General features: G+C 45.2%; 1 pseudogene; it reads left to right on the forward strand.

The window, feature by feature from the left end:
* Positions 1-4,062, forward strand: part of LOC135369468 (uncharacterized) — an 80,515-nt pseudogene extending 76,453 nt beyond the window's left edge.
* Positions 4,063-4,440: the final 378 nt, after the last annotated feature.

Below are 4,440 nucleotides of genomic sequence, written 5' to 3' on the forward strand. Positions count from 1 at the left end.
TCGTACGCTATCGCCTTTCCGTACGTAAATTACTGTAACTCGTAAAAATTACCGCGATCTTGGTAGACAAATATGAGCCATGTAAACTTGACACGGACTTCCAGGTTTGTCCTGCTGCTGAGCAGAATATTGCTAAAAAGGATATTGTATTGTCATGGGTAGCACCGAAAGAAAACTTGCAGACAAGTTCGCCTCCGTAGTTCAAAAGATTTTTCACACTTTCATTGCAGCCACTTTTCAAGCCCGCATTGGGATGTTCCAGGAATATCAAAAGGAAGGGATTTGTCGTTTTTACGTTGGAACGTTTGGGAACCTTGCAGTTCACAGAGCAGACTTCACCGAGGTGCAAATGACGGAGGGCATATGACAAACAAAATGCTTACTCGAGCCACTCATTTCAGATTGTTCTCACTCATCCAGCGACGACATCCAAGTCGATGGATTACTCATTTCTGCATTCCTGGCTCGGGACGGGGCTTTTGACCAGGTAGTGTTCCGTTTCCATCGTTAAAAGCATTCAAGAAGCTTCGTTGCACACAGCTTGCATATGGTATAAAATCTCAGGAAAATCCTAGGAAACAACCGGCCTGCACCAACCTGACTGCATTATATTGATGGTCCCGCTTTTCCGGCACTTATTCCTCGCGGGAGAGTCGGCGGGTGTTTTTCGGCATATATATACGTTTTGCTCAAATTCGGATATTTCCCGCATTTTGAAACGTTTCCGCCGAAATAGATGCCGAGCAATCGGCAGCTATAACCACCATGGAGAAGCACTATGGAGGGTGAAATGCTTGGTAAGGGGGACATTGAGAACGCAAAAAGTTCCCTTCCCGTTGTTGGGGCCCTGAACTTGAAACTAGCAGCTCCGCGGTACGTTAATTTAACGCATTCCACTTGGGAAGGAGGTGACGAAAAAACGAAAATGTGATTGAGGAACAGAGGAAAGATTGTGCGATTGGGGACCGGCATTTTCGGCACGTAGCTCCATATGCAAGAGTATAATTCGGAGTTCTTCGGAACATGCCGAATAATAAAAAAAAAGTATAAATCCGGAGGCAGTTTTTCGGCAAATGATGAAAACGCGGATCCCTAATTACATTCCTATGTTCTGTTAACCTCATTGCCTCTTATTGTAACCGCGAACGTGTTGTTTATGCGAGTTACAGGCGCCATCTATTGAGTGCGCGCGTAATATTTACTCGGCGCCACGAATGTCGTATAGCTGCCTCACGCATGCGCAGAAACAGGAAACACATGTGTAATGGAATGAAGTGAACCACAGACTTGGGGAAATGTGCTAAGATTCAAGTTTTGCTTCCAGTGAAAGAGATGAGCAGACAGAGCTTTTAACATTATGTCCTACAGTGACGGGCCCAAGTGGAGAAGACGACGGAAGATGCTTACCCCAGCATTTCACTTTCGGATACTGGAAGATTTTGTCGGGCCAATGAACGTGCACGCGAGGAATATGGTCCTTCGCTTAAAAGACCTCAAGCACAAGGACTTCGTCGACATAGTACCTCTAGCAGCACACTGCACTCTCAGCGTTCTTCTCGGTATGGTCGTTTCTGGTGTTCTTTCGTTTAGGGTTCTTTTTGCTGTTTTGCTACGTAATCGGAACTATAGAATGAATACCCGCAATCCAATAACGATTGCACATTCTTCAGAGACCATTATGGGAGTGGATCCAGAATCGCAAAAGGATGAGCTGTCTCGTTACGTGGGCGCAGTGCAAAGGTAAGAATATTTAACATACTACACGCACTTATATCTCTGTATATAAAAAAAAAGAAAAAAAAAAGACGTGCGTGGGGGCGCCAATACTTACGTTCGTTCTCTACACTATACGTATATATATTTTTTAGGCTCGGAGAAAACATGGTCCAAAGAGCACTAACGTTATGGTACTTGTTCGACGCCATTTACTACCGGACGTCCAAAGGAAAGCAGTACCAGAAGGACGTCGATACAGTTCATGCGTTCACAATGAACGTAAGTACAAGAAAGGGAACAGCACGTGGATCGGGTAACGTCAGCCACCTAGGTTTTGAAAAGGGTCGTGTAGGTTTGCTTATATCGCCCTACCGTGAAGGTAATCGAGAAGAGGAGAAAAGAGTTGCAAGAAGAAAAACTATCTGGTGTAGTGGTAGCGAAGAGAGAAGGCGTCAGACAGAGGAGGTCCTTCCTGGACATACTACTGGAGCAGAGCTTCCTCGAGACGGACCCGTTAACTGTTGCGGACATGTGCGAAGAAGTGGACACGTTCATGTTTGAGGTACGAACGAGTATTGCATTGCTTTGCGTTTATGCTTCGCTTGCAACGCGCTCGATCCGTTTTGGGCTGGTGTTAATTTGTCAGATTGTCGCGGCTACTAGTCCTATGCGACTCTTGTGGGAAATGCACAGGTCTAAGACCAGGGGGTTATGGAGTACTGTAAGCTGGGTAAGAGTGAAATCCGTCTAGTAAATCTCTCCCACACACACAGAGTGATAATACTGAGTAATTGTGAGAGCTGCGAACACACCATTGTTATCAGTCCCTATACCAACGGATATGGGTAAGTGCAATCGCCACACTCATGCTTTAAGCTAGTCGAAGTCTCTGGCTAGCAAAGCAGTACGCAGGGAACAACTTTGAACCACGTGTATTTAAAAAAAAGGTATTCGTTCTTTATCGTTATTCGTTAATATCTCAGTGCTTCTAATGCTTTGTTCATACTCTATATGATGAATGTATTAGCGGCCAGTAATGTTACATAGGAGAAACATAATTCCTTCAGTAACCAAAGTGTTCCAGCAAAAATCACAAATCGTAAATTACCTGTGTGATTTTTGTTGAGATTATATAGTAATCTGAAATATCAATAAAGGTACTGATAAGATAATAGCAATATTGGCTTGCCAATATTGGGTCCCAATATTGGACCAATATTGGGCCTGGTTGCATTTGCAAAATTGGGCCAATATTGGCAATCTTGGCTGCTAATATTGGACCGATATTTGCCCAATATTGGCGTGCTGCCTGGGGTGTTACATATGCCTCCAGAGGCTCTAAGGATCTCCCCATGGTCCCTTTAACCCTTCCAGGCCCACCAACAAGAACAAAATAGACTACGATGATGATGATGATGATGATAGGGGGCGTTTCATGTTCCAGGGCCACGATACAACATCGTCCGGCATTTCGTGGTGGCTGTACATGATCGGCCTGCACCCACCAGTGCAAGAGAAAGTACGAGAAGAACTGGATGCAGTGCTGGGCGACGATTATGAGCGGGATATCACGCAAGATGACCTGAAGGAGATGCAGTACTTTGATAGCGTACTGAAGGTAGCTGAAGGCAAACCATAAGGTCGTGCACATCTGTAATGTATCTCCCTGCACTTCCAGGAGTGCCAGCGGATTTATCCGGCTGTTCCAGTGATTGGGAGAAACGTGAAGGAAGATTTCGTGTTGGGTAAGTGATGTCGTGTTTGTAAACGAGAATTGCACCGAAATGGTCATCCATCCGAAATATTCTAGACGGCAAAACTGTGCCGAAGGGCACCACCATAGACATCATTATCTACGCTTTGCACCGCGATCCTGAAGTGTTCCCAAACCCCGAAGAGTTTCAGCCCGAGCGATTCTTCCCGGAAAACAGCAGGAATCGCCATCCATTTGCCTACGTACCTTTCTCGGCGGGGCCTAGGAACTGCATAGGTAACAATCGCTTCCCAGTGTGTCGGGACAGTTCATATGTAGAGTAATGAATAATGGATTGTCATTGTCTTTCCAGGCCAGAAGTACGCTATGCAAGAGGTGAAGATTGTTCTTGCGACAATTATTCGCCACTTCGAAATTTCCTCTGTACAAGAAAGGGACAAGATATTGTTTTGCAGTGAACTGGTGCTGAAGGCGAAAAACGGACTCAAGCTGAGGCTTGTTCCTCGATTCCAAGGCTAAGGCAAAGACAGCTGCTACATGACACTGCTACCTCTATTTCGCCTTTGTAAATAGTGTAAACCCCGCAGAACGTTTGTGGGTTGATTGTATGATAACATGAATATGAATTAGCAGCAGTGCCTCTTTCTTGAAACCACTTGTCCTCCGTGTAGCATGAGCTGGAGGAATGCAAGAAGATGTAGAGCGTGTTGGCTGACTTGAAACATGTCGAAGCAACGCTGTTCGTGCTCGAGGAGGTTCTTTTTGTCTGATGATGTAGCTCTATTGAAGTTTAAGAGCACCTGTAGCACCGGATTCTTGATTGTGCTGGGTACCGACAAAACTGACTGACAACGAGAAAAACAAGAAGATGCGAACGAAGAATTGTAGGGCCATGATTCTCGAAGAAGTCTGGTGACTGCCCCAGTAGTTGTGGTTGCTTTCAAGTGATACGGTGTAGCATTACAAGATATATGTAGGTGATCTAGATCTCGCTGTCATTCATGAAGGTG

This window comes from Ornithodoros turicata, chromosome 9 (genome assembly GCF_037126465.1).
Source record: "Ornithodoros turicata isolate Travis chromosome 9, ASM3712646v1, whole genome shotgun sequence".
Lineage (NCBI taxonomy): Eukaryota > Metazoa > Arthropoda > Arachnida > Ixodida > Argasidae > Ornithodoros > Ornithodoros turicata.